At 44.2% G+C, this 18,797-nt stretch overlaps 1 protein-coding gene across 6 annotated transcripts in view; it reads right to left on the reverse strand.

Moving 5' to 3' along the window:
• The window catches only part of LOC128699669 (serine-rich adhesin for platelets-like), a 1,564,428-nt gene extending 1,547,956 nt beyond the window's left edge, over window positions 1-16,472 (reverse strand). For 4 of the 6 annotated variants that reach the window (XM_070099420.1, XM_070099418.1, XM_070099410.1 and 1 more), the window contains exon 1: window positions 16,426-16,472. The gene's annotated coding sequence lies outside the window, so the exon portion shown is untranslated. The remainder of the gene's footprint in view (window positions 1-16,425) is intronic. The other 2 variants (XM_070099415.1, XM_070099411.1) reach the window with 1 other exon arrangement.
• Between the last annotated feature and the right edge of the window lie 2,325 nt (window positions 16,473-18,797).

Genomic DNA, 18,797 nt, shown 5'->3' on the forward strand with positions numbered 1-18,797 from the left:
TTGGCTAATTTTGATGGTACTGGCTAATTCTGTGATGGTACTGGCTAATTCTGTGATGGTACTGGCTAATTCTGTGATAGTATTTGCTAATTCTGTGATAGTACTGGCTAATTCAGTGATGGTATTGGCTAATTTTGATGGTAGTGGCTAATTCTGTGATGGTACTGGCTAATTCTGTGATGGTACTGGCTAATTCTGTGATAGTATTTGCTAATTCTGTGATAGTACTGGCTAATTCAGTGATGGTATTGGCTAATTTTGATGGTACTGGCTAATTCTGAAGGTATCTATATCAAGTATCGTCATCGGCAGTAATTTTGGTATCGTCCCGTCACTACTACTGAGGCAATTTCCTAAGGATTCTAAACATCAAATGGTTATAATCATAATTATTTTTAAAGGGGTGGACGGGTAAGCCAGTGGAAGGCCTCGGTCAGATGACCAAAAGCTCCGGTGGCGGTTCATATGACTAAGACCCGATTAAGAAAACACTTGTCCTGTTTCCTGACAAACCTTAACCACCACTACCAAGGAGAAGTTATAAGTTTTGAGGAGACTGGAGAACCAATGGACCAGCCTGACGTCCATGATGCTTTGTAATGGACCAGCCTGACGTCCATGATGCTTTGTAATGGACCAGCCTGACGTCCATGATGCTTTGTAATGGACCAGCCTGACGTCAATGATGCTTTGTAATGGACCAGCCTGACGTCCATGATGCTTTGTAATGGACCAGCCTGACGTCCATGATGCTTTGTAATGGACCAGCCTGACGCCCATGATGCTTTGTAATGGACCAGCCTGACGTCCATGATGCTTTGTAATGGACCAGCCTGACGTCAATGATGCTTTGTAATGGACCAGCCTGACGTCCATGATGCTTTGTAATGGACCAGCCTGACGTCAATGATGCCTTGTAATGGACCAGCCTGACGTCAATGATGCCTTGTAATGGACCAGCCTGACGTCCATGATGCCTTGTAATGGACCAGCCTGACGTCCATGATGCCTTGTAATGGACCAGCCTGACGTCCATGATGCTTTGTAATGGACCAGCCTGACGTCAATGATGCTTTGTAATGGACCAGCCTGACGTCCATGATGCTTTGTAATGGACCAGCCTGACGTCCATGATGCTTTGTAATGGACCAGCCTGACGTCAATGATGCTTTGTAATGGACCAGCCTGACGTCAATGATGCTTTGTAATGGACCAGCCTGACGTCCATGATGCTTTGTAATGGACCAGCCTGACGTCCATGATGCTTTGTAATGGACCAGCCTGACGTCAATGATGCTTTGTAATGGACCAGCCTGACGTCAATGATGCTTTGTAATGGACCAGCCTGACGTCAATGATGCTTTGTAATGGACCAGCCTGACGTCCATGATGCTTTGTAATGGACCAGCCTGACGTCCATGATGCTTTGTAATGGACCAGCCTGACGTCCATGATGCTTTGTAATGGACCAGCCTGACGTCCATGATGCTTTGTAATGGACCAGCCTGACGTCCATGATGCTTTGTAATGGACCAGCCTGACGTCCATGATGCTTTGTAATGGACCAGCCTGACGTCAATGATGCTTTGTAATCGACCAGCCTGACGTCAATGATGCTTTGAAATGGACCAGCCTGACGTCAATGATGCTTTGAAATGGACCAGCCTGACGTCAATGATGCTTTGTAATGGACCAGCCTGACGTCAATGATGCTTTGAAATGGACCAGCCTGACGTCAATGATGCTTTGTAATGGACCAGCCTGACGTCAATGATGCTTTGTAATCGACCAGCCTGACGTCCATGATGCTTTGTAATCGACCAGCCTGACGTCAATGATGAATTGTAATCGACCAGCCTGACGTCAATGATGCTTTGTAATCGACAAGCCTGACGTCAATGATGAATTGTAATCGACCAGCATGACGTCAATGATGCTTTGTAATCGACCAGCCTGACGTCAATGATGAATTGTAATCGACCAGCCTGATGTCCATGATGCTTTGTAATGGACCAGCCTGACGTCCATGATGCTTTGTAATGGACCAGCCTGACGTCAATGATGAATTGTAATCGACCAGCCTGACGTCAATGATGCTTTGTAATCGACCAGCCTGACGTCAATGATGAATTGTAATCGACCAGCCTGACGTCAATGATGCTTTGTAATGGACCAGCCTGACGTCCATGATGCTTTGTAATGGACCAGCCTGACGTCACTGATGCTTTGTAATGGACCAGCCTGACGTCAATGATGCTTTGTAATGGACCAGCCTGACGTCCATGATGCTTTGTAATGGACCAGCCTGACGTCCATGATGCTTTGTAATGGACCAGCCTGACGTCCATGATGCTTTGTAATGGACCAGCCTGACGTCCATGATGCTTTGTAATGGACCAGCCTGACGTCCATGATGCTTTGTAATGGACCAGCCTGACGTCCATGATGCTTTGTAATGGACCAGCCTGACGTCCATGATGCTTTGTAATGGACCAGCCTGACGTCCATGATGCTTTGTAATGGACCAGCCTGACGTCAATGATGCTTTGTAATGGACCAGCCTGACGTCCATGATGCTTTGTAATGGACCAGCCTGACGTCAATGATGCTTTGTAATGGACCAGCCTGACGTCAATGATGCTTTGTAATGGACCAGCCTGACGTCACTGATGCTTTGTAATGGACCAGCCTGACGTCCATGATGCTTTGTAATGGACCAGCCTGACGTCACTGATGCTTTGTAATGGACCAGCCTGACGTCACTGATGCTTTGTAATGGACCAGCCTGACGTCACTGATGCTTTGTAATGGACCAGCCTGACGTCACTGATGCTTTGTAATGGACCAGCCTGACGTCCATGATGCTTTGTAATGGACCAGCCTGACGTCACTGATGCTTTGTAATGGACCAGCCTGACGTCACTGATGCTTTGTAATGGACCAGCCTGACGTCACTGATGCTTTGTAATGGACCAGCCTGACGTCACTGATGCTTTGTAATGGACCAGCCTGACGTCACTGATGCTTTGTAATGGACCAGCCTGACGTCACTGACGCTTTACATCTTATCAAAAAATACTTAAACCTGGTCAGGCTGAATAATTACTAAGATGTGCTCCGTCTAGCCTAGTCAGGCTGACACACTTTCTAAGATAAGCTGTCTAACTAATTTTAAGCCTGGCCAGGTTACACCTGGAGTGTGTTTCGTGGGGTTAACGCCCCAGCGGCCCGGTCCGTGACCAGGCCTCGCAGTGGATCGGGGCCTAATCAACCAAACTGTTACTGCTGGCCACAGGTTGACACTTTCTAAGATGTGCTCCGTATATGTGTGTGTGTGTGTGTGTGTGTGTGTGTGTGTGTGTGTACGTACTCACCTAGTTGAGGTTGCAGGGGTCGAGTCCAAGCTCCCGGCGCCGCCTCTTCACTGGTCGCTACTAGGTCACTCTCCCTGAACCGTGAGCTTTATCATACCTCTGCTTAAAGCTATGTATGGATCCTGCCTCCACTACATCGCTTCCCAAACTATTCCACTTCCTGACTACTCTGTGGCTGAAAAAATACTTCCTAACATCCCTGTGATTCATCTGTGTCTTCAGCTTCCAACTGTGTCCCCTTGTTGCTGTGTCCCATCTCTGGAACATCCTGTCTTTGTCCACCTTGTCAATTCCTCTTAGTATTTTGTATGTCGTTATCATGTCCCCCCTATCTCTCCTGTCCTCCAGTGTCGTCAGGTTGATTTCCCTTAACCTCTCCTTGTCTGGTGCTAGCCTGGTCAACCAGGCTCCTGGAGGCCCGCTGATACAGGCCCGCTGAGTTTAAAACACCAGTACCACTGTGGTGAGGTGCCATCACCTGTGTGGTGAGGTGCCACCACCTGTGTGGTGAGCAGTCACCACCTGTGTGGTGAGGTGCCACCACCTGTGTGGTGAGCAGTCACCACCTGTGTGGTGAGGTGCCACCACCTGTGTGGTGAGCAGTCACCACCTGTGTGGTGAGCAGTCACCACCTGTGTGGTGAGCAGTCACCACCTGTGTGGTGAGCAGTCACCACCTGTGTGGTGAGGTGCCACCACCTGTGTGGTGAGCAGTCACCACCTGTGTGGTGAGCAGTCACCACCTGTGTGGTGAGCAGTCACCACCTGTGTGGTGAGCAGTCACCACCTGTGTGGTGAGCAGCACCACCTGTGTGGTGAGCAGTCACCACCTGTGTGGTGAGCAGTCACCACCTGTGTGGTGAGCAGTCACAACCTGTGTGGTGAGCAGTCACAACCTGTGTGGTGAGCAGTCACCACCTGTGTGGTGAGCAGTCACCACCTGTGTGGTGAGCAGTCACCACCTGTGTGATGAGCAGTCACCACCTGTGTGGTGAGCACTCACCACCCACGTGTTATCAAATATACCCCTTCGAAAAGGCTCTTGACGAGAGGAAACGGAACTAACTTCCACTTCCGGATCAAGAGCCCTCACCACCACCAAGGAACCACCCTCGAGGGGTGCCTACAAGAAAGAAAAAATGGGCGACGTAATAACAATGAATAAAAGCTTTTTTCCTGGCCTCAAACTGCCACCTGGGAATTAAAATAGATCCTTCAGGGTTAACACGAGAGACACCTTAAGATGTCTAAGTCTTGTCACACTTGCATTAGCTCCACTGATTTTTTTTTTTTTTGCACGTATCTCCAAATTTAGTTTTCATATCTATATTACCTTCATGCAGAAATATATGTCGTGCTGAATAGGTAAAATTGGTCAATTAGCAAGAACTCGTTTAAAATTAAGTTTCTCTATAATTTTCTATTATACGTTTAAATATATATTTTTTTCATTTAATGTAAAAATAATTTTGTACCAAAAGAACCTTAGAAAACTTACCTGACCTTATTTAACAAGCGCAATTTAATTTAGCCTAATCCAACTAAATGTATTTTACATAAGTTCATAATAATTTAATAATAAACAAATAGCATAAGAAATAAGGAACACTGCAACAAGGCTACCGTCCCATGCGAGGCAGGTCCAAGACTACTACCGGCTTAAGCCAACGCCCTAACCTAGTTAGGTCAGGTCACATTCACTGAAGGAAGAAGCACGTCATCTGACCTAGTAGCACAAGCTAGTCAGGTCCAATTCACACCCACCCGCACCCACTCATGTATTTATCCAACCTATATTGATGATACAATGAAATATATTTTTCGTTAGTTTCAGAATGATTTTTGCGAAATTACCGCATACACAAATTTTAGCTTACTTTATTCGGCAAGAAGAGCGTTGCTATTTAAGCCCAAAATTGCAAGTTTTTTTCCTATTCGGCACGACACTATATATATATATATATATATATATATATATATATATATATATATATATATATATATATATATATATATATATAGATTAATGTTTCTAATTAGCGTTCATCATTCGAGTTCAATTTATAAGATTCTTTCATTTTGTAAATGATGTTGGCGCCGTTCCATGGACTTCGTGGTGTGAATTCTTGATACACCGGTACAGTGCTGAGAATTCTTTACCGTCTCTGACTGAGAGCTTTTGTTCAGTTATCCTGATCCCAACCTTCTGCCAGTATATATATTGTTGTACGGAATTTGGTGTACACACACACACACACACACACACACACACACACACACACACACACACACACACACAATGACAGCTGAGGACAGGAGGGATAGGGGAAGACATGATAAAGACGTATAAGTTACCGACAGGAACTGACAAGGTGAACAAGTCCAGAGTGTTTCTGAGATGGGACACAGCAACAAGGGGACACAATTGGAAGTTGAAATCTCGGATAAATCATAGGGATGTTAGGATGTATTTCTTCAGCCATAGAGTTGTCAGGTGGAACAATCTGGAGAGTGAAGAATTAGAGGCTGGAGCTATACATAGCTTTAAGAAGAGATACGATAAGGCTCTTGGAGCCGGGAGAGTGTGATCCTAGTAGCGACCAGGGAAGAAGCAGGGGCCAAGAGCTGTGAATCGACCCCTGCAACTACATATAGGTGAGTGTACACACAGCTATACATAGCTTTAAGAAGAGATACGGTAAGGCTCTTGGAGCCGGGAGAGAGTGATCTTAGTAGCGACCAGGGAAGAGGCGGGGCCAGGAACTATGAATCGACCCCTGCAATCACAACTAGGTGAGTACACACATTCCAGATGAGGATCTCAGAGCTAGATCAAAACAGATCAACCATCATTCTCCTGGCTCAGTGAGCTTCCTGTTATCCCTGACAAGTGTTCAACATACTTTGATGCTCCAGCGTATACGTTACGGTATATACACCGAGTTGTGTATCAGTGTGTATACACCAAGATATATCTCAATGTGTATACGAAATGCGTGTATCAATGTATATACTAGAGGCAAGTATCAACGTATATACCAGAGGTGTGTATCAACGTATATACCAGAGGCGTGTGTCAATGTATATACTAGAACCGTTTGTAGATGAATGGTTCAGAGAACCGACATGTTGATAAATTAGACACATGTGCAACTCTTGGGTATCTTTATTGAGGAAACGTTTCGCCACACAGTGGCTTCATCAGTCCATACAAATGTGTCTAATTTATCAACATGTCGGTTCTCTGAACCATTCATCTACAAACCTGTCAGACACTGCAACCTCTTGGGATCTTAATACTTTGGAATTCTTCGCTTGCCTAATTCTTGGGCACGACCTACTTCAACATTGAACAAATGTTACACGACCTATGACTGCTGCACCTCTCCTGCCATACGGTTTATAAGCTCCTTCTCAGCACGTATGCCGTATTCTATTCAAGATTGATGGACTGACCACATCGACTCAAGGTTGAGGGACTGATTACCTCATTCTCCTCCTGTTCTTCAAGATTCTCCTTTGTATGGACTGATGAAGCCACTGTGTGGCGAAACGTTTCCTCAATAAAGGTACCCAAGAGTTGCACATGTGTCTAATTTATCATACTAGAACCGTGTATCTTTTAACGTATATACGAGTGTATTTATGTATATACAATGTGAGACTTGTATCTCTTAATTTATTAACAATGAGAGGCGTGTATCTTTTTTTTATTAACACATCGGCCGTCTCCCACCAAGGTAGGGTGGCCTGTCAAAAGAAAAACTTTCATCATTCACTCCACTGTCTTGTCAGAGGCGAGCTTACACTACAGTTATAAAACTGCAATAATCACACCCCTCCTTCAGAGTGCAGACACTGTGCCTCCCATCTCCAGGACTCGTGTCCGGCCTGCAAGTTTCCCTGAATCCCTTCATAAATGTTACCTTGCTCACACTTCAACACGTCAAGTCCTAACCATTTACCTCCATTCGCTCATATCTAACATGCTCACGCATACTTCCTAGAAGTTCAAGCCCCTCACACACAAAACCTCCTTTACCCCCTCCCTCCGACCCCTACCCCGCCTTCCCTCCACTATAGACTTACACACACTCGAAGTCATTCTATTTTGTTCCATCCTCTCTACATGTCCGAACCACCTCAACAACCCATCTTCAGCCCTCTGGATAATAGTTTTGGTAACCCTTGCATCTCCTCCTAATTTCCAAACTGCGAATTCTCTGCATTATATTCACACCACACACTGCTCTCAGACATGACATCTTCACTGCCTCCAGCCTTCTCCTTGTTGCAACATTCACCACACATGTTTCACACCCATATAAGAGCATTGGTATAACTATACTCTCATACATTCCCATCTTTGCTTCCATGGACAAAGTTCTTTGTCTCCGCAGACTCCTCAGTGCACCATTCATCTTTTTCCCTTCATCAATTATATGATCCACCTCATCTTTCATAGACCCATCCGCTGACACGTCCCCTCTTAAATATCTAAATACATTCACCTCCTCCATACTCTCTCCCTCCAATCTGATATTCAATCTTTCATTACTAATTTTTTTTATCACCTTACTCTTTCCAATATTCACTTTCAATTTTTCTTTTACATACCCTACCAAAATAATACACCAAATCTACAACTTCTCTTCCTCCCAAAAGCACAGTGTCATCAGGAAAGAGTAACTGACAATGTCCACTGTGTTAGATTCTTCATCTTTTAACACCACACCTCTAACCAGCACCCGAGCATTCACTTTTCTTACAACCCCATCTATAAATATATTGAACAACCATGGTGGCATTACACATCCTTATCTAAGGCTTACTTTTATTGGGAAATAATCTCCCTCTCTCCTATATATTCTAACCTGAGCCTCACTATCCTCGTAAAAACTCTTCACTGTTTTCAGTAACCTACCTCCTATTCCTTCCATATGCAACATCTGCCCCATTGCCCCCCTGTCCACCCTGTCATACGCCTTTTCCAAATCCTAAATGCCACAAATACCTCTTTACCCATATCTAAATACTGTTCACCTGTATGTTTCACTATAAAAACTTGGTTTGCACACCCTCTACCTTTCCTAAAGCCTCCTTGTTCATCTGCTTTCCTTCTCTCCGTCTTACTCTTCATTCAATAATAACTACCATACACTTTCCTACTCTCCGTCTTACTCTTGATTCTATCAATACTAACTACCATACACTTTACTAGGTATACTCAACAGACTTTTTCCCCTATAATTTTTGCACACTCTTTTGTCCCCTTTGCCTTTATACAAAGTAACTATGCACGCTCTCTGCCAATCGCTAGGTACCTTACCCTCTTCCACAGTTATTAAACAAAAGTGTGTATCTCTCTGTATCTTTTGTATATGCACACAAAATGCATGAATCTCTCAAAGAATATATCATTCATTAATTTTAATCACTACTTTAAGGACTAACAGAAGAGATGATGCACACAAAAGAGAGCAAGTATACAGTATCCTTCTTACCACGATACAAAGATTTACCGTTGACAGTAATGAAGCCAAGATTCCTGCACAACTTGGGATTTACAACGTTTCGCCCTGTGTTTAGCTTTATAGTCATGATAAAGTTGTACTTGGAGCGAAATGTTCTCCCGATAAAAGCATATTCTGCAACGTTTCTTAGGATATAAGTTTCATGTGAAAGTGATATATGACAGACAGATGTTTGAGAAAGGGACTGAAGGAGGTTTTGAGTTCTTGGGGCCTGGACATCCAGCATGCTAGTGTGAATGTGGATTTTATGACTCTGTGCTGTTAGAGTACGAACGAGGTAATATTTACGAGGGGATTCAGGGGAACCTGTCAGGTGAAGTCGAGTCCTGGAGGTGAAAAGTAAAGCGCATGTACTGTGAAGGAGGGGTGTGGGATGTTGTCCTGCATGTGGGAAGTACAGTGCCTGCACTCTTGAAGGAGGGACGGGATGTGTCCTGGAGGTGGGAAGCACAGTATCTGCACTCTTGGAGGGATGGGATGTGTCCTGGAGGTGGGAAGCACAGTATCTGAACTCTTGAAGGAGGGATGGGATGTGTCCTGGAGGTGGGAAGCATAGTGTCTGCACTCTTGAAGGAGGGACGGGATGTGTCCTGGAGGTGGGAAGCACAGTATCTGCACTCTTGAAGGAGGGATGGGATGTGTCCTGGAGGTGGGAAGCACAGTATCTGCACTCTTGAAGGAGGGACGGGATGTGTCCTGGAGGTGGGAAGCACAGTATCTGCACTCTTGAAGGAGGGACGGGATGTGTCCTGGAGGTGGGAAGCACAGTGTCTGCACTCTAGAAGGAGGGATGGGAAGTGTCCTGGAGGTGGGAAGTACAGTGCCTACATTCTTTTTGTTCGGAGGGTCATCTGAATCGTGATGTCAGCGCACTTCTGGTAAGACAGTTTGATTAAATCCAGTTGTACTCCTGTAAACCCTCTTGGGTCCTAGTTCCTAGGCCTTTTGTGTATCTATATACTCTTGCGCTACCGTCCACAGCATGGATATGATGTGCACAAGAAACTACTTCGACGGCAAAATCTAAAAAGAAAAAAAAAATGAACGATAGTTAATGAGTTTTTTTTTTAGGAGGGAGGAAAACGGTAGGAAACGGCTGGCGCTTATTTTTTTTTCTAAGCTGGGTTAGGCTAGTTTACATTTATATTAGGTAGGCCATGTGCCTGTACCAGGACAACGTACTTCATACTCTTGATATACCTTAGATAGATTTCGAGAGTTTTCCTCCTCCCAGAGGAGGAAGCTTGTTTGGTGCTTGCCTAATACACCATCCCACCAGTGGGCTGGTGGCCCACTGGCCCATATATCCATCACAGCCTGGTTGATCGGACACTTGACAAAGTTAGTTGTCGAGTTTCCTTTTGAAGACTTCTACATGTGTCAGTAGTGTTTCTGATATCTTCTGGTAAGATGTTGAAATAGTCTGGGGTCACGGATGTTGACAATGTTCTTTTATTGTGCCCACAGCGCCCCTGCTTGTCACGGTTTATTCTATACTTCCTTCCATATCTCTCACTCCAGTATGTTATGACAGTGTGCAGATTTGGAACTAGGCAGTCGAGCACTTTTCACGTATATATTATCATTTCTCGCCTTGCCCCTCCACTCCAGTTAGTACATATTTAGGACTCAGGCATTTCCAGTAATTGAAATGCTTTAATAATTCCATGTGGGACCTAAATGATCTTTGTTACAGCTCTGATCTCTCTCCTGTTCAGTGTTAACGGAGCTGTCAACACTGAACAGTGCTTTAAGCGAGAAAGGGCAAGCAATTTGAAAAGTGTCATCACTGGCATTATTACCCTTGTTTTTGAAGTTATTATCCCCCCTTCCACCCCGAAAAAAATATTTTCTGGCTGTGACATTTCCGTATAGCATTCTTTGAAAGAAAGTTCAGCTGACATTACACTCAAATCCTTCACATGCTCCTTTCATTCTGACTGCCTTCTTAGGTTTTATACAGTATCCCTCTTGAGTTCTTCATTCTTCCCACATTTAAGTAGTTGGAAATTGTCACTCTCAAACGTCATGTTGTCCTCCACAGCCAGGAAGACTTTTATATTTTGCACTTAACAGTATCTTCTACGAAGGTGATTTTCATGCATATTTTGTTATTATCAACAAAAGATACAAAACTGCTGCGAGTGTTTTTGTATCTGCTATGAGGATAAGAAACAGTAGAGGTGCCAGGACAGTGTCTTTGGGCACTGAGATTTTTACTTTGCTAATGCTGGATTTTGCTCTACTAAAATGCCTATTTGTTAATTAAAACTATTATTATGATGATGAAGAATGGGGAAGAGTTGAATCTGGAGTCATGCAGCGGCTGGATAACGGGAGGTTGAGGTTTGATCCAAGGATTAAGAGGGTAGATCCAATTCCGTGGATCAAGCGCACTTTATCGGCATCAAAGAACACATCTTGAAGGAACTACTGAACAGATACATTGAACACCTAGAAGCAGACTTATACTGAACACCCTGAAGCAGACTTCCACTGAAGCAGACCTACACTGAACACCTTGAAGCAGACTTCCACTGAAGCAGACTTCCACTGAACACCTTGAAGCAGACTTCCACTGAAGCAGACTTCCACTGAAGCAGACCTACACTGAACACCTTGAAGCAGACTTCCACTGAAGCAGACCTACACTGAACACCTTGAAGCAGACTTCCACTGAACACCTTGAAGCCACTGGTAAAAATGAATTAGTAATATTGTTTACACGGTCATTACAACCTTTGTAAACAAGCAGACTGCTCACACGTGTTCATTACGTTGGTAAATGAACCTATACTGTTTTTGTTACGTTCTTTAAATGAACAGTTTATGCGTGGTAATTTACAACGTTAGCAAATGAACCAACACTTTTCACGTGGTCATTTACATTTGTAAACGAATCAACACTGCTTAAGCGTAGCCATTTACAACGGCTCTTAAATGACTCGACACTGTTTACACTTGTTCCTCACATTGTTTGTAAAGGAAGTGGCACTTTATACTTATTTACATTTGTAAATTAGCACACAGTTTACTCTCACTACGTTTGTAAATGAACTTACAATTTACGTGTTCACTGAGCCGATGATGTTTACGTGTACATCACCTTTGTAAATGGAAAAAATATGTTTACATACCATTCAGAACAAAGTTTTGCTTTTACGATGAACATCGATATTTAAGTAATACATTACGATATGATTACATTCGTGAGGAAGCGCTAAACCTCAAGGGGTCACACGAAGCCTGGGGAAGGTGAGACTAGCTCCAATTCCTTGGATCAAGAGGCCAGCACCTGGGTACTTCCCTTGAAGAGAAGTAGACAAATTATTCGAGATAATTACGCAACGAACAGTTTAATTGGTTAATGTCTAATATAGTTAGACAGTCAACTATGTTTGCCAGCTAAATTATACATTAACCAACTACATTGGACATTCGCCAACTATATTAGACACTGGACAATATAGTTGGCTAATATAACTGACTAATGTCTAATATACTTGACCAATGACTAACAAACTTGATCAATGTCTAACATACTTGACCGTTGTCTAATATAATTGACCAATGTCTAATATAGACCAATGTCTAAAAATAATCTTCCTGTTTAATTCAATGGAGAGGAGTATAAATCAACTGATTTATGTCTAACCCAGCCAGCTGACTGTCTCAAACAAAAGTCTGCCAACTTCAACAAAAGACAAATGGTGAATGAGACAGAGGGTCCAGATGAAGACTTTTATTTAACGACCTTTAAACTTACCTCCACCGAAAACGAAACCTTAAATAAAAGACTTTAAAGAGTCGCTTCGTACAAGACTCGCTGAATAAGACTTGCTAAACAAAAGACTCGCCACACAACAACTGACTCGCCACAACAACAACAGACTCGCCACACAACAACAACAACAACAGACTCGCCACACAACAACAACAACAGACTCGCCACACAACAACAGGCTCGCCACACAACAACAACAACAGACTCGCCACACAACAACAGACTCGCCACACAACAACAACAGACTCGCCACACAATAACAGACTCGCCACACAACAACAACAACAGACTCGCCACACAACAACAACAACAGACTCGCCACACAACAACAACAACAGACTCGCCACACAACAACAACAACAGACTCGCCACACAACAACAACAACAGACTCGCCACACAACAACAACAACAGACTCGCCACACAACAACAACAACAGACTCGCCACACAACAACAACAACAGACTCGCCACACAACAACAGACTCGCCACACAACAACAGGCTCGCCACACAACAACAACAGGCTCGCCACACAACAACAGGCTCGCCACACAACAACAACAGACTCGCTAAACAAAAGACTTAATAAACGATTTCTTTAATAAAAGTCTTACTAATAAAATACTTGCACATGTTTTGGACTCAAAAGGAAAAAATTGCAAAAGTTTACAGCTGAAAAAGCTGGTGTAACTAAGCAATAAAGACAAAAGCAATAACTGCAATAAAAGTCAGTGTGTGAATATATATATATATATATATATATATATATATATATATATATATATATATATATATATATATATATATATATATATATATATATATATAGTCATTAGCATCATTAACAAGTAGCAAAATATTTTGTTACCCATACTCCATTAAACTAAAGTCTTTTTATTCGCCATAAACAAAAGCAAATTGGCGAACGAAAACTTTAAAACCACTATCAATAAAGACAAACGAGCGAGCAAATGCAGAATAAAGACGGGGGAAGCAGGAAGACCAATAATCAATGAAGGCTGGTATAAAGGAAGATAATAAAGAGAGTAGTAAAGATGGCACTTCAGCCTGGGTCCTCTCCCCACCCCCCTAACCTGTCCACTAACTCAGTAAAGAAACAATAAAATGCTAACGCTGGGCGTCTCTGAGATGAATTCCTTTGCTTAACCAATGATAATTATGCTATACTTATCTCAGCCGCTATGGTTACATATGCGTTGTGGAACACCTACCCTCCACACACACGTGTCGTGAACCCCCACACACATGCGCTGTGAACCCCCCACACACGTGCGTTGTGAATCCCCACACACCTGAACTGTGAACCCCCTACACACATCTAAACTGTGAACCCCACACACACATACCTAAAATGTGAACCCCCACACACACACACCTGAACTGTGAACCCCCACACACCTGAATTGTGAACCCCCACACACACCTGCGCTGTGAACCCCCACACACATACATACCTGAATTGTGAACCTCCACACACACACACACACACACACACACACACCTGAATTGTGAACCCCCTCCCAAACACACACCAGAATTGTGAACCCCCTCCCAAACACACACCAGAATTGTGAACCCCCTCCCAAACACACACCAGAATTGTGAACCCCTCCCAAACACACACCAGAATTGTGAACCCCTCCCAAACACACACCAGAATTGTGGACCCCCTCCCAAACACACCCCAGAATTGTGAACCCCCTCCCAAACCCACCAGAATTGTGAACCCCTCCCAAACACACACCAGAATTGTGAATCCCCCACACACACACATGCGTTGTGAACCCCCCACACACATGCGTTGTGAACTCCCACACACATCTGTTTTGTGAACACGCCCTCACACACACATCTGCATTGTGAACCCCCACACACATCAGCGGTGACCCCCCCCCCCACACACACATCAGCGGTGAACCCCCCCCCCACACACACATCTTGGGTGACCCTCCCCCCCACATACACATTAGCGGTGAACCCCTACACACACACACACACACACACACACACACACACACACACACACGAGGTGAACAACTACACATACATCCGCGGTGTGAACCCCCACACACATCTGCGTTGAGACACCCGCATGTGTGTTAAGACTTGTCACACCACCTCTCAGACACCCCACATCTATGACCCAATACATATACGTTAAGACCCCCCTCCATACATCTGTATTATTACTCCCACACATGCAACTGCTTGCAAATAAATAGATATAACCACTCTGGGTTATCCTTGGAAATTTACACACGTTAGTATGTAAAACCATTTTTTGGTTTGAAAAATCTGTAATTGGATTTATATACACAAAGTCTAAGAGGCAAGCTTAGTGTATTTAGTGGACAGCGTGTATGTAAGCAAAATTATTTAGGTACAGGTACACATAAATGCAATTAAGTGTAAATTACCTAGAATAACTCCAAAAAAGTCTAAGTGATTTGTTTCCTCTGTGGCAGAAAAACAGCTTCTGTTCCAACTGTGTTACTGTTATATAAAATAGCGTAGCAAACACTGCTGATGTATTCAATTTAAAAAGGTGAAGTTATACGGTTAATGGCCACTGTGACAAACGTAACTTTTGTTTCCACTGTTATTAACATATAGAATAGTGTAATAGTTACTGGTGATTATTTAATTTTGCTTTAAATTTGTGACACCCATTCCTCTCTTTGGTTAATTGGGGTTTGAAGCTTATCGACTAGGTAAAGGTCGTTAAGACTGCACCACCAATCCATAATTCCTTAAAATGCGATTAAAGTCAAGTGCCAGTGTACATAGCTACATCAATGAGATTAAGTTGTCCCTGTGAGTGGAGCCTAGTCCCCTTGCCTCACACTTTCACAAACACTGGCTCGCCCCACAATAAAAGCGGTAGGTAGGCTCCGCACACCCAGAATGACTTCATAAATCAATGATGATGTTCACAACGTTGAGAGCCTTTGACAGGTAGGTGCACGGGAGGTGCACCACCACCCCTGCCAAGAGAAGTTTTCACATGAGTGCCCGTGTCTTAATTCATTGACCTCGTGCACCCCCGTTAGGCTAGGAGCAGCGGCAACACATGGCCCCCCCCCCCAGTCACCATCACTCCCTCCCACACCCTCCGCCAACACCCAGGTGGTCTTCACGCCCACCTCCCTCCCATGGGCGTGCTTCATGGGGTCACCAGGCACGTCCTGGATTCTGGATAATTTGACCCCACAGCTCCTACGTGAGGACCGCTAACACGGCTAACACTTCCGGCCATCACCCACTAATCACCAGAATCTCCTTCTTCCTTGACATCCAAATGAGGAATTTTCAGATAATACCACTCTTGCGGTGCCCCCCACATCAACTGACTGATCAGCTGATGGTATATATGATGTTATTTCCACACGGAAGCTGGCAGTGACACACACACACACACACACACACACACACACACACACACACACACACACACACACACACACACACACACACACACACACGCACACGCACACACGCACGCACACGACTCTGAGAGGCGACCTCCCTAGCTCTCTCTTACATCGATCCATAACACAGCAGACTACATCACATTTTCACTCGTTTCTGAGCTTAGCACTTCACGTAGGCACTTCACGTATTCCACATGGAAGGACACTCTTCTTATGTCCATAAATTTGGCACTGAATAACGCAAGCAAGGTCTAAAAAACATGTAAAATGAGAAAAACTCACTCGTGTCGAATGTGGGAAGACCCAGCTCAATATGGCGGGGAATGGTTGCTGGTGTTGCCATCTACTGTATGAATTTTCAACCAACTCCTCACGCTGCCAGCCATCCACAACTCCTTACTTTTATTTCCTTCTGTCTTTACACACAATTTTAATTGTGTATTCTACTTTTTTTTTCACCAGTCACGCTTTTTTATACATATATAAGTGTTATTACCAGTCAGGAGCTAGCGCTAAAGGGGGTAAATTCTAATTAAATAACACGAAACACAAGCCAGTAGCAGAGCCCTACCCTATTTGATAATGATATCCTGTAGTCATTTCCTTGTATTATCTATTTACCAGGGTATGGGTCTTCCAGGTAACCCTATACCTTGTACCCTCCGTGGTGTGTACCTGTACCCGGGCACCAGCCAGTAGAATAAACACAAAAACACTCCACAACACCATGGAATGGGAACAAAGCAATTTGGAAGCGCCTGGTGTCATGACTCCAGTAACACGGGCTCACTAGACTTACCTGTTTAACTTAAAAGCAATTAAGCCACGTCCTCCCACTTAATTAGTATGTTATATAATGACCATGGAGGACCATAGCGCACCCACCACTTGTTAAATAATCTGGGGAAATATTTTGTTGCATCATTAATCAATTATTTATTGAGGACAAACATACCAGTTGTGTAACTTATGTGTATTAATTAATGTGAGCGTGAGCTGCCACTTATCAGACACACATTGCTAACTCGAGAGTAAATTAGTTGTTTTCGAAGATGTCAACTGAGGGTGATGTGGGAACATTCTGCGAATGATGTCATCAGCGGTAGCATTGTAACTGTGGGGTAGGATAGCGTCACACACACACACACACACTCACACACACACACACACACACACACACACACACACACACACACACACACACACACACACACACACACACACACACACACGTCAGGCCCATATTGGAGTACGTAGCACCAATGTTTAACCCACAAGTCAAGCATGCCAAAAATTGAAGATACCTGGAGTGTACATGGAGTGTGTTCCAAGAGTCAGCGCCCCCGCTGCCCGGTCCATGACCAGGCCTCGTGGTGGATCAGGCCCTTATCAACCAGGCTGTTACTGCTGGCCGCACGCAAACCAACGTACGAACCACACCCCGGCTTGTCAGGTACTGGCTTCAGATATCTGTCTAGCTCCTACCTGAAGACAGCCAGGGGTCTGTTGGTAATCCCTTTTATGTATGCTGGGAGGCAGCTGAACAGTCTTGGGCCTCTGACACTTATTGTGTTGTCTCTTAGAGAAGTCATGGCGCTCCTGCTTTTCATTGTGAGGATGTTACACCGCCTGCCGAATCTTTTGCTATCCTAGGGAGTGATTTCCGTGTGCAGATTTGGAACTAGTCCCTCTAAGATTTTCCAAGCGTATATTATGTATCTTTCTCGCCTGCGTTCCAAGGAGTACAGGTCTAGATAGTGCAGAGGTTTGCAACAAGATTAGTCCCAGAGCTAAGGGTTATGCCCTATGAGGACAGCCTGGTGACCTGGAGGACAGGAGGACTAGGGGTGATATGATAACGTAGAAAATACTAAGAGGAATTGATAGAGTGGACAAGGACAGATTGAGAGTCGAGAGGCAGGAACATGAGAATACAATTGGAATGACCTGTAAAATGAAGTGGTAGAAGCAGGATCCCAGCATAGCTTTAAGAAGAGGTACGATAAAGCCAGGAGATCGTGAACCTAGTAGTGACCAGCGAAGAGGTGAGGCCAGGAGCTGAGACTCGACCTCTGCAGCCACATTAGGCGAGTACTTATAGGTGAGTACACATACACATGCAGGACAAGCCACGGGAGGGGGGGGGGAATCTTTAGCTCAAGTACTTTCAACCCCCCGTGGCTTGTCCTGCATAGTTAAGATCGCCCGTCTGCGATTGTTTGCAACACACACACACACACACACACACTTGCAATACTTACGTATTGAATGTAGGTTATCTGTATTCGCTTTCAAAGGTCATCGCTACGTAGCCCAGCCTCCTAGCTGTTGGCCTGATCAACCAGGTTGTTTGTGCCAACCGCAAGCCTTTGAGAGTTCCCATCACAGCCCAGATGATCAGGATATGACTTTAGGAACTTAAAATCAGCCAGCTGTTTGTTGGTAATTCCCCCTATGCACGAAGGGAGCGAATTGAAAAGGCCTTGGCCTCCTTACACTTAGGGAGTTGTCTGTTCATTGGATTCATTTTTCACCGTCTGCCAAGCCTATTGCTTTCAAAGGGAGTAATTTCAGTGTGCAGATTTGGAACCAACTCCTCCAGAATTTCCAGGTATAAATTATGATGCACCCTTCTTGCTACGTCCCAAGTAAGT

The sequence above is a fragment of the Cherax quadricarinatus genome, chromosome 67 (assembly GCF_038502225.1).
Source record: "Cherax quadricarinatus isolate ZL_2023a chromosome 67, ASM3850222v1, whole genome shotgun sequence".
In the NCBI taxonomy this organism is placed as follows: domain Eukaryota; kingdom Metazoa; phylum Arthropoda; class Malacostraca; order Decapoda; family Parastacidae; genus Cherax; species Cherax quadricarinatus.